General features: G+C 37.6%; 1 protein-coding gene across 4 annotated transcripts in view; it reads left to right on the top strand.

Moving 5' to 3' along the window:
• The first annotated feature begins 1,091 nt into the window (after window positions 1–1,091).
• Window positions 1,092–18,513, top strand: part of LOC127422652 (autism susceptibility gene 2 protein-like) — a 46,906-nt gene continuing 29,484 nt past the window's right edge. For 3 of the 4 annotated variants that reach the window (XM_051666414.1, XM_051666413.1, XM_051666409.1), the window contains exons 1-2: window positions 14,770–15,281; window positions 15,691–15,731. The gene's annotated coding sequence lies outside the window, so the exon portion shown is untranslated. Of the gene's footprint in view, window positions 1,182–14,769; window positions 15,282–15,690; window positions 15,732–18,513 lie in introns of those variants that run through there. The other variant, XM_051666412.1, reaches the window with a different exon arrangement.

The raw sequence follows: 18,513 nt of genomic DNA, 5'->3' as shown, positions 1-18,513 counted from the left end.
ATTCCACATAGTATAACCTCTCCGCCCCTACCAAAAAAAGAAAACAGCCAAAACTTAATACAAGAAATATCAAAACACAAATTAGCTTGAAATGCTCACAATAAATAACTTTAGTTTTTCTTTGCACAAGATTTCAAACACAAATTTTAGTATTACATAGAATAAAAGGTTTTCAGCTTCACTTTGCACCAAATGGAATATTTCACTGCTTTACAGTGTTGAATAATCAACGGACAAGCCCCCAAATTTTCACTGTTACATCCCAGATGTAAGGATCTAGGGTAAGGGAGTAACAGAGAAATGTAAACATAAAATCAGTTGGGGTGAGTGAGTACCAGTCTCTGCCAAACACAACAGACACGTCAAATTCCAAAGTCAAGTTTTTTTTTTTTTTTTTTATATTTACAATATTTCCAAAGGACAAAGTAAAATAGGAAGCAAAATAGACTTCAGGAGGGGGAAAAAGGCCAAAACAACAAACAAAAGGACCCTCTAACTAGTTAAGGAGTAAAACTGTCTAAACTGACAAAACTAAAGAAAACTAAAAACAGAAATGTACACTAACTCCCTAACGAAGCAGAAACAAGAGAAAAATATTCACAGAAATAAAATGGCACCCACACTCCCTATGGCTTCCAACACAGAGAAACACGTAGCGCAACAACAACGCTAATTACTTATTTGGAGGGCTACAATAAAAATCTCTGACAAAACTACTAGAACAACACAAGGCAGGCAAGCTTCAATGTGGTAGGCATGTTGAACAGCTTTTGAGCTTGCAGCCTCTGCACAGTAACGAGCGGCAGGTGCAAGCGATCACCTTCCTCTCCTCCGCACCTGGTTGAGCGGCAGTAACACACTGAGAAACACAGAAAGATAGAGAGAGAGCACACAGCAGCACGTAGCATCCAACAATATTATATAAATAAACATGGAACGTAACAATGTAAAGGCTTTAGTTGGCAGTAATTTATTGTCTATGTATTCCAATTTAAGAAAAGTGATGCAAGCAGTGGTCAGTGAAAATGTTACTCGCTGTTTGATTGGACTGTAGTTGATAGCAGCTTATTCTCTGTGGAATTCATCCCAAGACCAAGATATTGCAGGCAGTGGTCAGCGAGGTGAGTCTTGGAGTCCATCTGGAAGCTTGCAGCGGTTTATAAAGTATAATGGACACAAAAGTAAGTATACCTCTACGAGGATATGAGTAAATGTTAGTATTCAGTTTAATTGATCTTTATTCAGAACTACATGCATAGAAGATTGAATATGAATCTATTTGATATAAAGGATTAAAAAAGAAAAGTTTGCTTTCACACAGAAAACTAAACGAGAAACAACCTAAATAGACTGTAGCTGCACACTTAAGGCTCCTACACACTCACGCTGAGCAATAGGAAACTGTTGCAAACATTCGAACACCATCCACGCCACTGGAGCCGGCCTTTAGAGGAGCATTTAAATACGAGACACATGCTGTCCTGCAACAGCACTACATGCAAAATATTAACCAATGTGACATTAAAATGTGTTATCAGTTACTTCATGCACACATAGCATAAGATCAGTAAAATAAGCTGTTTTAACCACTCAATTATTTAAAATAATGTCTATGCAGTAGATAATAGGTGTGTCTAAATCGCACACTTCTGCACTATTCTATGCCATTTTGTATTGTAGTGTAAGTAGTAAATGTAATATGTTTACACCGAAAATATAACAAAAAGAAGTGTACTATGAGTACCAGAAAGATGTACTTCAACTGGAAAAAGAGAGTGGAATGTTGGACACTTCATGCCAACATTCATGGTAGCATTCATAGTATATATTGCGTCATTTTGGACACAGCTGATGTGTAATTTCTCATGTTTACATTCTGCAATTCTGCATTCCGCTATATGTGGCCATAATATTCACCGGTTACCATCTGTAATTGTATTTGAAAGACTTTTGACTTCATCTAAAAAAATTACATGAAATGTTCTTGGAAAATGTCTCTCCGCGAACGACTGTATAAATATAGCAACGTTTTCTCCAGCTCGGCAACTCTGCACTCCAGTGTGATCATTTTGACTGATCTCTACTGAGTGAAGCTGTTGAAATAAGATGTTGTGTCAAAGTAGGTGGAGCACCGGGTCACACCCAGCGTTGACGTGGACCAATAGCAGTAATAAGGTTCGCGCTGGAAAGCTGTTTCGAACCACCGCAACAAACTCAAAAACACCATTTTGGCCAAATTCTGTTCAAAATTATGTCACACTTATCGTTTCTTCTAGTTTGCTAGGTGCCTTTTGCATAGCTCTTAATCAGTGGTGATCGTATCTGAGCGTGGAGAAGTCAAGGACAGATAATGAATATAAACAGTCAAATAAATTCAGATTGTCTAATGCTTATACACTAGATTTGACGATTCAAAAACTGTAAAGATGAACAAAGTTTGCAGAAAGAACATCACTAGTTACTAGCATAGCCACTAGCATTAGGATAGTTAGATTTTCCAAGAGAAGGCGTTTGTATGTCAGTCCCTAAAGACCCCATGAAATCACTTGACGAGGGCAGTTCTCTTTCCTGTGTTGTCTCATTTCCTATTAAAACCGGAAGTTTGGGCTTGAAATATATCAAATGGCTCATCCTGTTTTAAATAGCCAAAAAGGCTTTAGTTGCATCACAGCCATAACCTTGATTTGCTACTTGCTATTTCTAGTCGAAAGCTTTAAGGGGAGTGATATTCTCATTCTAGAGAGCATTTTATGTTATAAAAATCTTCGTAGTGCAAGATAAGTCATCAATATTTTTGGTCTGTTTTCCCAGAAGAGAAAGTCTGTACATTTTAAATGCGTATATCTGCTACAGGTTTATTTTGTCAACTTTTAGGAGTACTCTAGCATATCTAGTCTCACAGCTAGCAGAATTGTACTAAGAGCCACAAAACTCCAATTTGATTTCATGGGGACTTTAAAATTTCAGTATTTAGCAAAGTGGAATACATTAGAATAATGAGCTAAATGCAAACAACAGAACGATAATGCAGTAAAACCAACATAATTAAATTAAATCTGAGTGATAAACAGCAAACATTTAAACATGCCATTGATTGCCATGACCGATCATTGAGTAAATACTGTATGCTAATTGCTTGAATAAGGTCAATTTAAGGGTATAACCTTTCCTGTATATTTGCTTCTGTGTGACAGCCTGCACAAGTAAACTTTAGCATCCTGTAGGATGATAACTTCTCAGGTGGGTTTTTTATCTGTTACTCTGGAGGGCATTGTCACTGATGACATATAACCATCTATGCACTTCCATTTTTTTGCTAGTAATTTAAATGTGCAGAGGGGCCTGTAATTTGTTCTTCATGGATAATATGACCCTTAGCAGAGCAAGATCATGGGTCGGCTGAAGTGATATTTTCTGGTAATGATAGTCATACATCATTCGTGACGGCGTGGGTTTAGAGGCTAGCTCATCACTGCTGCGTCCTCTGGGACTCGCTGCCATAAACAAGTAAGACATGAGTGCCCTGTGGAGGGCTGTGCAATTTTTACGAGCTTATCCTGAGCCCTTGGTGGCTGGGGGGGTTGAGCCTCTCACTGTCATGGTGATTAATACCTCTGAAGTCCTATCATCTTTCTTCATGGTCTTCCACTGCTAGGCACTACATTAGTGCTAGATGTCCTCAAGGTGATCTGCTGCGATCACTCTTGCCATGTACTGTTTGAGGAGAGTCTACAGTCCTCTGAAATATAGAGAGTGCAAGCAGAGCGATAGGTTTTTAACTCCATAGTGAGATAGAGGTGGAGGGGTCATATTGCCACCAAATGGCTTGTACTGCCTGTGAATGTGGCAGGTTAACAAGCTCAGGTTAACATGCAAGTTGAACAACATCAGCCATACATTATACCCTGCTTAGACCAGCATTGATTTCCATGTTACTCCAGGGTGGTTCATATACTGGTTTGGTGCTGGTATAATTAATGGACCAGCATAGCCAGCTGTTTACAAGCAAAACTTGGTGATGCTGGTCACCTAGGAAATCTTGCTGGTTAAGCTATATACTGTTTACACTGTGTACTGTATGTATATAAACTGGGTCTTTTTCAGGAGGTCTTTTTAGTTATCCAGGAAATTTTTATTATTAATTCATAACTTTAACAAATTGCTTGTTAATACCAGAAATCATGTATAAGAATCTTTAGTGGACCAGTGGAAATCCCAGGGGATGGGATGACTTGCATGCTAATATTGATTTACACAAAATCCCATATCATAATTGCATCAAAATGCACAGTTCTTCATAAGCAGTGATTTACGTTTGTTTATGAATAGATCTTTATAGAGTTTTCCTGTTATATGACATGATAGAACCAGGTCAGGCTTACACATGTGGTAGATAAATGCTAATGTATGGGATTGATTGTCTGGCCTAAATGATTTGTTGTTTCCTTAGACATGAACAGACTTGGTAAATTAGGTGTTGGAGTTACCAGCAAGTAATAAAATCTGATCACATTATTCTTCCAAGATTGGTGATAGAGAAGGCAGGTAAATCAACCCTGCCTCTTAATTTTGGGAACCAAAAGAAAAGTTGTTTGGAAGCTTGATACTGAAACTAAGAAACATCACATCTGGATGCAGATAATTTAGATGCAGTTAAAGAAGAACAAATTATCTAAAATAAGAGTATAAAAATTAAAAATGATTTGATTAATTAAATGCCTAGGGCCGGGTTTACGATAATCTTCTAAAGAGTCCAAGTTCATCAAAGTTCTCTTCAAAGTTCTTATGACCAATTATAAAACATTATCTAGCTTTAAAGGGATAATTCACCCAAAAATGAAACTTCTCTCATCATTTACTCACCTTCATGCCATCCCAGATATGTATGACTTTCTGTATTCTGCAGAACACAAATGAAGATCTTTAGAAAAATATCTCAGCTCTGTAGCTCCATACAATGCAAGTGAATGGTGACCAGAAGTGTGAAGCTCCAAAAATCACATAAAGGCAACATAAAAGTAATCCAAACGAGTCCAGTGGTTTAATCCATGTCTTCAGAAGAAACATGATAGTTGTGGGTGAGAAACAGATCAACATTTAAATCCTTTTTTACCATAAATCTCCACTTTCACATTCTGAAAGTAAAAGTGGAGATTAATAGTTAAAAAGGATTTAAATATTGAATATTGAAATTTCTGGTCACTAGCATTGTGTGGACATTTTTCTAAAGATCTTCATTTGTGTTCTGCAGAATACAGAAAGTCATACACATCTGGGATGGCATGAGGGTGAGTAAATGATGAGAGAATTTCCATTTTTGGGTGAAATATTCCTTTTAAATGTTGAAGGTTTAACAAAAAAAGATAAGGATCTTCTCAAGAAGTATTTTCGGGAAAACAAAATATTCTTAACTAAGAAGAAAATAGTAATTAAAAAGATTTTTATTCTTAAGATTGTTTTGTGAATCCAGCCCCAGCTTCCTGTTAGATGAGAATCATTAATAATTAGTTTTTTAGTATAATCCTGCAGATGTTGTTGTGTCTGCACGTGTGGCTTACTAAATCGTTAAATCCAGCAAGAATTTTGTGATCAGGCTACACTCTTAAAGAAAGCACTGGCTTTTGTGCTTGCATGCATGTAAACAAAGCTGAAGGAATGCACTCTGCCCTGTTTGATAGCTCTTTACCCACTCTCCTCCTCCATCTGCACTCATGACTGCAGTGGGAGCCCTGCGATTATGATGGAAATCTCACAAGCCATTACCATGAAGAGGCTGGGCCTGATGCAGACAGCTTAATGGACTCATTTGTAATTGGTAGGGGGCAATGGCTAAGCTACCGTGGCCTTTGTGTGATCGAGTATAGAGGCATGCATGCAAATGTGACAAATGAATAGGAATTGAGCCTCTCAGGTTTTTGTGCGGCTTTCTCTGGCGCTCCGTTCAGGCAGAGTGACCTTGAGAGGCAGTGCACTAGCTGTTGAGAATCTTATAAAGAGGTGTTAACACTGGGGGCAGTGAATGGAAAGGGACAATTCAGGAAATCTAAAGTGCCATATTCATTAGCTGCCATATGAGTTGCTTTGGAAGGAAGCTGTTGTGCAAAGCTGTGAGGCACACATCGGTTATGAGCACTTCATAAGTGGCAGCAGAATACTCCATGGGCCTATTTGCCGACCTGCTAACTGAGTATAAAAGGGCACTTTATGTAATTTGGTTCAAAAGCTTATGTGCCAACTCTCCTGAAGGCCTTCAATCAAATCTCAAGACTTTTCATTCAATGGAAAATACTTATTCTAAAAGTCTAATTATAACACCCAATAGTGCTTATCTACATTTCACTGATGATCACTGTGACTTTACCATACAGAAATCTGATATATGGCAATATATGTAAAACATATACTTTATATAGTATGTTCAGTTTTCACTGATAAAAAGTCACACTTAAATAAATGCAACATATACAGTATTTTCCCAAAAATAGGATTTTAATATGTACATACATGCCCAAATATTTAGTTATTTAGATATAAGATATATAACATATGACATGTTTTGGTGATTTTATGTTGAAGTTAATGTGTCTTTTCTCCTTCATAGTGTGTAATAGTGGATGTTGTGTGTTTCTCTAAGCCTGGCAGTTAGGAGCGTAAGCTTGATTGTCTGAGATGTTTTTTGTGTAGCATTGGGAAGAGAGCCTGTTTGTCACAGATGTCCAGGGAAAATTACACAAGTGCCTCAAATAATGAATGGCTCAACAGACTCTGGAGGTGGCCTCAGAGGCAGCTCTTTAATGAGCTGGGAACTCAAACACTGCCAAAGTTTACCTCGACCCTGCCTCTTGCGCTCGGGTCAGTCGGAAGAGCAATTCAATTCAGGGCCACTGAAGCAGAGGGTAATGGCCTCATGCTGATTTCTCTCTCGCTTCAAAGGCAGGAATAATACACTTTTGTCACACGCATCCTGGGGAATTATAGCGCCTAATTTGATTAGGGGAGATTTGATTAACTGGAAAATGGGGACTTCACTAAAACTTTCACATGCTTAATTTATCCCTTGCCGGGCAGATGCAACATTGTGTCATGCGAATGAAAGGGCGTATGGGAACCCTGTTCAGTGTTTAGACGCTCTTTGAAATCCAAGAATATTGGTATTTTGCCATGGCTCTCACAAGTCAAATGGCTTTGATTATCTCTCCCTGGAAATTGCAATGGTTGTCATTAGAGTTTCTCTTGGCTGGATTGCAAAATGTACCTTGATCTGACAGCTCCACAGTCGATGTGATGTCAGCAACTTCTCACTATGATCATATCTGCTCATGGGCTACATTTTATTCCACAACTGAATGGATTGCACATCTTACAGTACATTAAGATTATGTCTTTCATTTCCAAGCCAATTGGCCCTTAGTGATAGTCTCAGAAGGAACTTGGTTATGGAGGACAGAAGCTGCTCCAAAGGGCAAATATGGAGTAATCTATCCCCATTAAAAATGATCTAGCTAAATCAGCTTTCTCTCATAGGGCCACTAGGCCAAACCTGTGCTTTGAAATTAATAGCCAGACTGGAGCTTAGGCATCAATTTACTCCTCCTTTAGACAGAAAATCAGTGAAAACAATCAGACCAAGTCTGCACTAATGACAATTCTTGTAGGCAATTCTACAAGAATCTTTCTGTAAAAAAAAAAAAACACAGAAACGCAGAAGGGAAAAACGTCCATGTTTTTGTGTGCTCATTCTTGATTTGATGTCTTTGTTTTTAGGGTGTTGGGGGGGATGGCTAGTGCTGGGAATGGGTTTTGATATACACTCACTTAGCATTTTATTAGGAACACTATGGTCCTAATAAAGTGCCCGATGTGGTCTTCTGCTATTGTAGCCCAGAATGTTGTGCATTCTGAGATGCTATTCTGCTCACTACAATTGTACAGAGTGGTTATCTGAGTTACTGTAGATTTTCTGTCAGCTCGAACCAGTCTGGCCATTCTCCGTTGAACTCTCTTATCAACAAGGTGTTTCCGTCCGCAGAACTGCTGCTCACTGGATGTTTTTTGTTTTTGGCACCATTCTGAGTAAATTCTGGAGACTGTTGTGCGAGAAAATCCCAGGAGATCAGCAGTTACAGAAATACTCAAACCAGCCCATCTGGCACCACAAATCATGCCATGGTCGAAATCACTGAGATTACATTTTTTCCCCATTCAAATGGTTGATGTGAACATTAACTGCAGCTCCTGACCCGTATCTGTATGATTTTATGCATTGCACTGTGCCACACGATTGGCTAATTAGATAATCGTATGAATAAGCATGTGCATGTGTTCTTAATAAATTGCTCAGTGAGTGTAGTATTTTAAACCAATTCTTCGTCATAATTGCACAAAATGATTTAAAATGGACTCAGTGGAATGAGTACTGGGTTATTAAAAAAACTATTTCCACAGGTTCATTTAGATCAAATTTAACAGTTTTATCAAAACTATGTATTGTAGTAGCCTTCTGCAAATATCCACATTATAGTAAAGGTTAGTCATTAAAACATAGCTATTTTTACACTTACTATAATAAATGTAGTCTACAGTATATTTACAATTTACTGCTATTTTTATGGGTCTTAGTTCCATTTGCATTAAAAAAAAAAAAAAAAAGGGAATCAATGACAAAATGTTCACTTGAGACTTTACTTAGTAGTCACACCTGAATGCAACCTGACTGTTAAATATCCACAAAATATTTTGTTTTATATTCAAAACAAATATTTAGTTTTATAAAAATAGGGTTAGGTGAGTAAGGTTAGGGTTATGGTTGCAGTTCAGGTCAGGCTTTATTTATGGGTAATGTTACTTCTGGGGTTTAAGCTTTGACTATTTTACATTATGATTATATTTTATATAGTCATAGATATTATAGTATATTTTAACAATAGAGTTTAAGCAAGACTAGTAATTTATGTATTTAATATTTTATGATTTTAATGCACATTAAGTGATCCCCTAGAAGAGTGTAAAGTCAAGTTCAGTATTTGGGTTCAATATCAATATGTCACACATGCAAACAAGCTCCTATAACACAACTGAAATGTGTTTGATATGAAATGGCCTCGGTAGTAATGTCAAATACAATAGGATTCACAAACATATGCATGTTGCATGTCTGATTTAAATAAAATACCTTTCTTGTCAAAAACTCATAAATTAGAATTATACTCATATTAGGCATCAAACCACCACAGTCAAGACAAAAAATACAGCAATATTGTCTGGCTTAGCTAGACCCAGTTGAAAGTACGTTCGCTAGTTATTTGGAGCTTATAAATTATGGAAAGAAAACCCCTTAATCTTGTGCCGTTTGATGATATTTGATGGCCTGCATACAGTTTGGAGTCTCTTGGGTAGCTCTAAATTAATTTTTCAATTCGAGCCTACACATCTGCCTCCAGTCCCAAACACCGAAAGCATTCTGCGGGGAGAATGAAGGTGTCACAGCCGCCTGCGTTTTCCTCTCATTTCATTCGATGATCAGTGTCCCGGTGTGAGTCATCAGAAGAAGGAAGTCGAAACTGTATTTCTCAGCTGTGCTGGCACGCCAAAGATCCATATCCCACAGAGGAGTCGCAAATCACAGCTATATCCCAGCAGGAGGACCAACTTCAGCTTGAACAAGGCCTTGTTTTGTTCGGGGCCTGTGAAATGCAATTAGAAACCCCCTCAAGGCCGGTTGAGGCAGTGACTGAATGAGACCTCCCTGCAGCCCTGGCAGGCTGTGGACTTTGAAGTCTTGTTCTATCTCCCCTTGAGAGCCCATCCCACGGTTCAGAGAGGACACAGCATTAGCAATGGAAGACACGAGAGCTGGAGGCAGACTAGGACAGGGAGCTTTCATGCGTCTCCTCCTCCCACAGGGGTGTTGACGGTTGAAATAAATTATCTGATATATCTGTTGTGATAATTTCCTGTTTTGTGATCTATCATCTTGCAATGCCCTTTTTCTGCTGACATTCACAACCCTCGGTCCAATGAGGTGCTCATCTCAGTGATGGTGTGTGGATGAATTTACGCGCTCTAACACGGTCTTGCGAGAATTCCACAACACAGTGTGAATGACATTAAAGAAATAGTTCAGCCAAAAATTAAAATTCTTTCATTACTTACCCATGTCGTTCCAAACCCTTGTGACTTTCTTCCATGAAACACAAAAGGAGTCATCTGTAGCTGAATATCCATGGTTCATTGATCAGACTGATAAAACTGAGCTTGTTTAAATGGAAACCAGAAAGCCATTTATTGTCAGAAAGCTGCTTTACCTCGTGCGACCCCACGTCCACATACATGGACATTGTATTTTGGCTTTGCTATATGCAACGCATAATTTAATTTCATTTAAACCGACTGATCTCAGTTCAGAAGACTCTGTGCTGTCAGTAAAGGGTTAAACTTTCGATGTACAGAGTCCTGTGACAAAACAACATGGCGGCTATCGCAGAGGAATTTGTGTTTGGTTGTAACGGCATCTGGTAAGAGACCTAATTAAGTTTTTACATTGTAACCTGTTTGAGTCAAAAGATTAGTGTCTCTAGTTTGATTCGATATGCCATTTTTAAAATTTTAGTGATTTATTGTGAAACAGCAGGCTGTTAAACACAGTGACCACATTCGTGGACTGTATGCCCAGTTTCAGTTAAAATATCCTATAATGCACAGTGAATATCACATTGAGAATTAATGGATGCATCCAAAAACTGAAAAATGTTGCTTTGAGAGGCTTCATATTAAGGTGCATTTCAAACTGTTCTGAAACCAGTGCCGACAGACAGCACACTGGAGGTTAAGTCATTCACTAAATAGGGAGTAAGGGAGCATCCTATAGCTCTGTATTCAAGTGCATTCAATCCAAACTTCCTATTTAAAGTTAAGCTTCAGGCTGCAGATGATGTTTGGACCAATCAACATGTTTGACAGACATGGGACAATGGTAATCAGTACGTAAATTCAGAATTTATAATGTATAATTATATTTTAACATGGTTGGCAGTGATTGGTTGATGCTGGCCATTACTTTGAATCAGAATTAATTATACTAATATCTGATGCAATGTCTGTAACGTCTCAAAAGCATGAATAACCAACACTGCTGGAAACATAATAAACAATTTGATAAAAAAAAAAAATCTGACTTTCTATAGCTTGGTATTATTTAAAATAACTTAGTCTCACTGTCCACATATGTGGACATAAATTTTTTAGGAAAACTATTTGGTCTTCCAAATCAAAAAGGGGGATGGAAAATGGACATAGCAGTAAGGGTCTCAGGAACTTAAGAAGGAAAGCAGCATTCACATTTACATGTACTGTGTTGCATGTGTACTCTTTACCCCTGTATACATGTGGCACGGTCAGTGAGCAGTTTTCTCCATAGCAAAATAGTTTCCCCGTGGCACTGGTGTAAACACAACTATATGACAACTGTTTTTTATTCTTTGTTACTTCACATTATTTGCAGATATTCCAGAGTTGTTGCTGTTTCCTTAACTTTCCATTGCAACCTGTAATGGTATTGCGCTTTAATAGTCGGGTTTCCTTCTTATGACAAACTCTGGAATTCCCCCAATGTACTTGAGTGTATATGCGGATGTTAGGGGCAGTAGTCGATATTTTAAATTGATGTGTATAAAATTGGTGTAGTTTATAGTGTGTGATTTTCCTTTTTCCCACTGTACTCCCAGAAATGTTGAATGTTTTGTGTTGGTGATATGATGCAACGCTTCACTATACACCGATCAGCCACAACATTAAAACAATCTGCCTAATTTTGTGTAGATCCCCCATCGTGCCGCCAAAACGGCTCCAAACCGCATCTCCGAATACCATTCTGAGATGCTATTCTTCTCATCACAATAGTACAGAGCGGTTATCTGAGTTACCATAGAACCAGTCTGGCCATTCTCTGTTGACCTCTCTCATCAACAAGGCGTTTCCATCTGCAGAACTGCCCCTCACTGGATATTTTTTGTTTTTGGCACCATTCTGAGTAAATTCTAGAGACCGTTGTGTGTGAAAATCCCAGGAGATCAGCAGTTACAGAAATACTCAAACCAGCCCATCTGGCACCAACAATCATGCCACGGTCCAAATCACTGAGATGACATTTTTTTCTCCATTCTGATGGTTGATGTGAATATTAACTGAAGCTCCTGACCCGTATCTGCATGATTTTATGCATTGCACTGCTGTCACACGATTGGCTGATTAGATAATCACATGGATGATTGTTGGTGCCAGATGGGCTGGTTTGAGTATTTCTGTAACTGCTGATCTCCTGGGATTTTCACACACAACCGTCTCTAGAATTTACTCAGAATGGTGCCAATAACAAAAAACATCCAGTGAGCAGCAGTTCTGTGGATGGAAATGCCTTGTTGATGAGAGAGGCGAACAGAAAATGGCCAGACTGGTTCGAACTGACAAAGTCTACGGTAACTCAGATTTGAACCGCTCTGTACAATTGTGGTGAGAAGAATATCATCTCAGAATGCTATTCTGAGATGCAAGTTGGCGCTGTTTTGGCGGCACGAGGGGGACCTACACAATATTAGGCAGGTGGTTTTAATGTTGTGGCTGATCGGTGTATATCGTTAATAAAACATCCAAAACGGCGTTCCTGTTTACATGACGTTTCAGAACATCACTTTCTGCAAAAACTCTGGAGTAAACAGTTTTCTTTAGTGCATGTAATCGGGGTCACAGTGAATTCGGCAACAGTAGATCGAAAGTTCTTCAGCAAAAACAAGTCTTTGCTTACCAAAATTCTAATCACTGCACCCAGTGGCTGAAGCTGGAAGTGCTGTTGAACATATGTGTCTGCATGAGCTCAGTTTACAGGTGAAATGCACAAAGAGTGCTGCCTATTTTTAGTTTTAAATGATGTAATTCACTCTGAAATTACTTCTGGTGAAGTAAATATAGCAGAAAAGATTAAGTACTTTCTACATTGAATAAGTTAAAGCGTGAACTTGAAAATATTAAATTCTACATTTGTACTTAAATTCAAACATGTAAAAATAGCTCTAGATATTCATGAGTGTTTGTTATTGCTAAAATATTCCATCATGCTTTAATCCTAAAGTTGAAATTGTCATATTTATTGTGTAATTTGAGTAAATTTCACAGGTAAATAAAATAAGTACATTTTACTTACATTTCCGAAGATGGTGTTTCCAGCATGTTTGAATAATTAATGAGCGTGCATGGTATCATTGTTTGCAAGTTGATTTATACCATTTTAATTGTTGATTTTGTTATGTTTTGTAAAGTCTTGTTTTGTGAAGTCTCAAGGTCATTTTCTAATCAAAATTACCTGTTCATGATAAAAAAAAATTTAAAAAATCCTTTTAGATTGTTACCGTCAGTGTTGAGGTCTGTGTACACAGCTCTGTATCTTGTTTCTATTACCAGTAATGCAAGGTGATGTCTAATAGACTATGTAGCAAGAATTAAGCTTCCTGTGGAAGGCTTCCATATGTCATGTGATACATGATTGAACGTGTTTATAAGGAATGTTCAAAATGTGAAATGTTCCAATAAAAGGTAATTTTTCTAAATTTAAGTACCATGTACATCAGGTTTGCAAGTAAAAGTTACTCAAATGTATTGACTGAAATGTTTAAGTTAAATGTACTCACTTTAATCAGTATTATGTCATGAAGTTAAGTAGATTTTACTTAATTTTATACCATTAATATGTACTTGGGGAAAAACTGTGTGCAAAACTTGCAAAGTAAAAATTAAGTAAACCTTACTAGTCATTTTTTTTTCAGTGCAGTAAACAGGAATGCATATTTGATTAAGTCTACCCTCTTACCCAAACCCTAAACTTAACCATCAATGGAGTAAAATGTAATTTTAGAGCAAAAATGCAACCTTGAATCTGCACTTACTATTGTTTATATGATTGCAATTAATCCCTGGTTCCCATGGGACTAGTACCCATGACTTTGAGGCTGCTCATACAACACGCTTTTAGTAGCTCAAGAGGGAAATGTATTTACACTTGAATTGGTGCAAAAATGTCTGATGTGGGTTGGTGCTTTTCAGTAATTCAACTGAATGGGGTTCATTTCAGGGTGCATGAACTTTCGGAAACAACACGTTGATTTCCTGTGTGATCACATTGGCTTGACACTCACTGGTCCCCATCCCATTTCATTGTATGAGCAGCTCGGACATTCTGCTATACTTATTCTTTGACGTTCCATGGAAGAAAGTCATTTGAAACAACATGAGGTAGAATAATTGATGACAGAATTTAAATTTTTGAGTGAACTATCCCTTTAACATTTTGTGAAGCATCTATAATAAGCTGTGACAGGCCCAAATGCAATCACCACATTAAACCATATTGTCCTTTTCTCACCTTACAAAGAACCAGGGTGGCATACCAACAACGCAGCATTAATTGGAACTGACGCTGTCACCCAGTGAAAGTGAAGTCTCATTACAGTGTGAGGTGGAAACATCACATCAGCATGCGGGACTCGTCCCCTGTCCCCTCTGGTTATTCTCTGCTTGTAATTAAGGGGATGGCCATAATCACTAGACTGCCTATATGTATGTGTTGAGGAGAGAGGAGTGTAGTAATTGTCGTGACACTGGGGTGCTCAGTCTGGGTTCTCTCAGGGCCGTAGGGAGATGAGGAGGGAGGTGTGAAGGCAGTGGGAGGGTCCACTGAAGGAGGGAACGGAGAAACACACAGTTCGAGGGAGCGTTCTTGAGAGGAGTGTAGAGAACAGGCACACAGGCTCTGGAAAGGATCTCCTGCTTTAAGGAAGGCATGACATAATCTGTGAATCTACACATACCTGCTTTGTGATTTCAAATGGGTGAATTTGCGCTCAATCTGTTTTGGTGGTGAAGGAGCTCTCATTTACTTGCTTGAAGGATATTACTGGATATAAATTCCTTTTCTTGAAGAAGGATTGGTGAAGGATGGACATGTTCAACATCATATGCACATCACCCATGTGAAACAGACAATAACAACTTCATCAAAGCTCCTTGATTTTAGAGGGACCCTGCAGTTTTTCTTTGAGGGTCTTTGTCCATGTAGCAAAGCAATTTTAAGACAACACTCTTATGTACTAATACTGGAGTGATTAAAGTGTGAGAAGCTTCAGATAGTTGAAAGGACCTTTTTGGTTGTATTTGGTCGGTTTCTGGATTACACAGAGAAGGACCAGAGAGTTTGTCAACCTCCTTTTCTGCGTATATATTTGTAACTATTTTGGGTAAGTACACCTCAAAAGTATAACTAAATATTCAAATCTACTAATTTGGGATTTTGTTGATTAATAGTATATACATTCATAACACTTTCAATTGGTTTGGCTATTCTTACTGTGTCAGAGAAGCTTCTTAAACAGAAAATAACTAACACTTTCATAATTCTTTAATTAGTATCTGTAGAAAGTAGTTGTGTATGTAAAAAATGTAACTCGCATTAAAATATATTTCCATTGTGCTCCAGTTTGATGTTAGATTTGTGTTCCCTGGTGTGAATGGAAAATGATTGTTTCAGCCTCTTGTCATGTTTTCAAGGGGCAAAACAGTGCACTCTTGTGGCTAATAATAGTATTATTAAAAAAAAATCTATGCGTGTTAATTAATATTTTTTACTGAAACTTATTGATATTGCAGGTTATTGTGACAGACAGAAACATTCCCTCCTCCAAATGAAGGTATGTACACCTTTTCATGGTTGTAACACTGCACAGTTTAGATGCAGTGCAAAAACTCTCTCAAATTATGTCAAAATCCATTAATGTTCACATTTCGTGACATATCCGTTAATGAGTATGCATCATATGTGTTTATTGCTTTCCTGGATGAGAATTCCATAAGCAAATATTATACCTATCAGCTTTGTACAGGTTTGGTAGATAACACATTGTCATCCAGTGAAAGTGTCATTACCACCAGTGCTTAGTACAAGGAGCTAGTCTCGTTTGAGCAGTCCTCAGAGAGTGGCAGTTTTATATCTTTTTGGACTCCATAATAATACAATACAATAGAGAGCGCTTATGCATTTGCTATAAATCAGGCGACTTATATAGTGCTAAACCCCCTAACCCTCTGTTATTACATTCTGTAAGAGCTCTCCTTGTGAATTTTATGTTGCACATTTGTTTTGTTAGAAACCTTTTTATATTTACTGGTAACCATAAAGTGAATTTCACTGGAGTGCATTTCTCTGGACGTGGCTTATTCTTCCATCAAGGCTTTTAAGGCTTGTTATATCATAGCCATTTATTTCTTTGGACATGCAGGTACAGTTCATGGCTTTTCTCCAGTCTAAAATTCTGCTATTTGATTATAAAGTGAAATAAAAGATATAAAAGGCACATGCTTTTGGCACTGAGCAGATGGCATGGTGAGAAATCCCTTGGATTGAGTACAAGGATGTAAAACACAATACCCTTAGAGCCAATTAGCCTTTTGATAACTTTGGAGGTGGGTGTGTTCGGGCCAAGTACGTGCTGGTAATCTTCCACATAAATGGATAGGGGGGCTGGTCACTCCACAGCCAGCCTGCCCGCCCGGTGCCCACCCAAAAACACTTTAACCTTGCTGATTTATTTACCAAGACGCTCGCAGTCGTTGCATTTTTTTTTTTTTTTTGGCACATTTGCACATTTACATCACGAGGCATTAATGACAACCATGAACAGTTCTCTCTATGTCACTCACCGCCATTCATGTCATGCTGTTTTTGCTTCTTAAGTGTGCTAAAATCAAATTAGAGGCACTTAAGAACTTAACCAGATTACTTTTATAGAGTCACCAGCAATAGTCAATGGAATTTATGTCTTTAAGTAAGAGCGGGTGCTTCGGAAGCTCCTGTGTAGCACATTTGTCAGTAGGGGCCAAGGTCTGGCCACCAGCCCTGAGCTGCAGTCTCAGTGGACTGATGGGTCATGGCCTTGGGTCAGCCTGCTGCTCTATACAGGAAGCAATGCTCTTGGAGGTACTGATTCTTATGTTTGAATTACAACAACATCTAGACTTTACATAGAGATCACATTTTGCTGACAGAATGCTATATAATCAAAATATGGGTGCAGATGACAGGGAAAAGTTCACCAGATCTGTCATTATGTACTCACCCTCATAATATTTCAGACCTTTATTACTTCTTTTCGTTCGTGGAACACACAAGGATATATTAGGCAGAATGTTATGCTCGGTCACCATTCTGTGGAAGCCCTGAACTGAAATGTAAAAAAATCACTAGGTGATTTTTTTTTTTTAGGTGTCTTGGTGTCTTCCTGAGCCCGTCCTAAAAAAAAGAAATGATCAGAAAATATTTTTTTCTAGCTAGTTAACACTAGCCACAATCAATATAAAATCTAATGCTTACAAGGTGACAGAATGTCTGTGATACTTTATCTGTTCTTTGTACATTTATAGTTATAGTATAATACAATAACAAGGATGTTTTGCAAATCTTAATCAAGAAAAAAATCTAATACATAAAAGTTCAGGTTACATATGTTTCATATTGCATTCATGGTCAAATCAATCGAGGTCAACACACCACTTAACACTGAAAACACTGTAATCCAGCTCATGTTTACAAAGGCCAACAATTTAAAAAAAAATAAGCACAATATAAATAGCAGCATCAATATTCAAAATGGTGAAGGTCATCAAATAATCAGAAATAACTCCTGTTGTCAGACATGACAACGAATGCCATATGAAACATATGTAACCTGAGGTATATTCATTTAATTATGGTATTTAATGTATTAGAAGACCATCAAATATGTTTTTTTTTTTCTTGATTTAGATTTTCAAAACATTTGTGTTATTGTATTATACTATAACTATAAATCAACAAATAAAGTACCACAGACATTGTCACCTTGTAAGCATAAGATTTCATGCTTGCTGATAGTGGCACCTGGTGGCTGAGGTTGGTACCACATGCTGATTGTTAGTTAGCAATTTTTTTTTTTTTTTTTGGAAAAAAAAAAAAAAACAATTCAGAAAAAAAATTTGAGAGAAAAAAAATTCAGAGAGACATAAAACATCTTCAAAGAGAGAAAAATCATTTAAAAAAAATTCTCAGAGATTTATTTATTTTTCATAGAAAAAAAAATTGCCTGAGAAAAACATTTTTAGGAAATAGGCTCAGGAAGGCACTAAGACGCCTAAAAACAAAATTCACCTAGTCATTGTTTTTTCACCTTGCGGTTTAGGGCTTCTGTACCATTCATTTTCATTATATGGGGGGAAAAAAGATGCAATGAAAGTAAACAGGAACTGGGGCTAACATTCTGCCTAACCTCTGTTTATGTTCCATGGAAAAAAGCAAGTCATGTAGGGTTTGGAACAATAAGAGGGTGAGTTAATGATTATCAAATTATATTTTTTTAATTAACTGTCCCTTTAAGTGCTAAAAGATTTTTGTTTCAGCACCACTTTTGAAGGAGAATAATTTAAGACTTGTAACTTTGC

Source organism: Myxocyprinus asiaticus, chromosome 31 (genome assembly GCF_019703515.2).
Source record: "Myxocyprinus asiaticus isolate MX2 ecotype Aquarium Trade chromosome 31, UBuf_Myxa_2, whole genome shotgun sequence".
Taxonomy (NCBI): domain Eukaryota; kingdom Metazoa; phylum Chordata; class Actinopteri; order Cypriniformes; family Catostomidae; genus Myxocyprinus; species Myxocyprinus asiaticus.
Note: the sequence above shows the minus strand (reverse complement) of the source record. Positions and strands in the feature narration are given on the sequence as shown.